The 1,194-nt window shown below is 44.6% G+C and overlaps 1 non-coding gene across 1 annotated transcript; it reads left to right on the plus strand.

The window, feature by feature from the left end:
* The first annotated feature begins 267 nt into the window (after window positions 1–267).
* On the plus strand, window positions 268–374 carry LOC112204223 (U6 spliceosomal RNA). Its single transcript, XR_002937802.1, has one exon. It is a non-coding gene; the product is annotated as a U6 spliceosomal RNA (small nuclear RNA).
* Window positions 375–1,194: the final 820 nt, after the last annotated feature.

Consider the following 1,194-nt stretch of genomic DNA (forward strand, 5'->3'; position numbering starts at 1 on the left):
ACTCTGAAGCCTCATTCAGGTCTATGGCAGAGTATCTTCATTCCGGCTGCTGTTGGAATCATCAGAAGAGCTTTCAAAACTCCCACAGCCCAATCCACAACCCAATGCAATGACATCAGAAATTCTGGGGAGGACCCAGATGTGAATATTTTTTAAAAACTCTCTGGGCAATTCCCATGCATAACCAAGGTTAAGACCACAGCCGCTTCAATTGTCCCCTGACGCCCAGGTTGTACAAGGATGTTGAGCCATCAAAACTCAACAGCAGTGCTCGATTCAGCAGCACATATACTAAAAGTGAAATGATGCAGAGAAGATTCACATGGCCCCTGCTCAAGGATGGCATGCAAATTTGTGAAGCGTACCATATTTTTAAATTTCATGCCATGCATTAAGAAAAATAATAAAAACAAGCTGGGCACAGTGGTTCATGCCTGTAATCCCAGAACTTTGGGAGGCCGAGGTGGGTGGATTACTTGAGGTCAGGAGTTTGAGACCAGCCTGACCAACATGGTGAAACCCCATCTTTACTAAAAAATACAACATTAGCCTGGTGTGGTGTTGCATGCCTGTAATCCCAGCTACTTGGGAGGCTGAGGCAAGAGATTCCCTTGAATCCAGGAGGAGGAGGTTGCATTGAGCTGAGATGGCACCATTGTACTCCAGCCTGGGCAACAAGAGTGAAACTCTGTCAAGAAAGGAAAGAAGGAAAGAAGGAAGGAAGGAAGAAAGAAAAAGAAAGAAAAGAAGGAAAGAAGGAAAGGAAGGAAAGAAAGGAAGGAAGGAAGGAAATAAAAACAACAACAAGTCAACAGCAGCCAGCATCACATAGCCTGGGAGGTGGCATCCCTGGCTCTGCCCCTCCAGCATATGAATCCCGCCTCCACTACAATTCTAGTTATGAGACCATAGGCATCCACAGAATGCTGAATATTTCTGTGCCTCCATTTCCTCATCTGTAAAATGAGGATAAAGTCTTCTTTGGGAGTCGTCATGAAAATTAAATAAGGTGATATATAGAAGGCACTTAGCATCTGTCTGGCGCATAATGATTGCCTGGTAGTCACTATTTCTAGAATCTCAGTATTCCATCCTGAGTTAAGAGGTGAAGAGCAAACGGTGCTTGGTGGCCTGGGAGGAGTTACCTATAATTTCTCTTTTCTCTTGCTTGCCACCAATAACCTTTGCCTCAGA

This window comes from Pan troglodytes, chromosome 7, assembly GCF_028858775.2.
Source record: "Pan troglodytes isolate AG18354 chromosome 7, NHGRI_mPanTro3-v2.0_pri, whole genome shotgun sequence".
NCBI lineage: Eukaryota > Metazoa > Chordata > Mammalia > Primates > Hominidae > Pan > Pan troglodytes.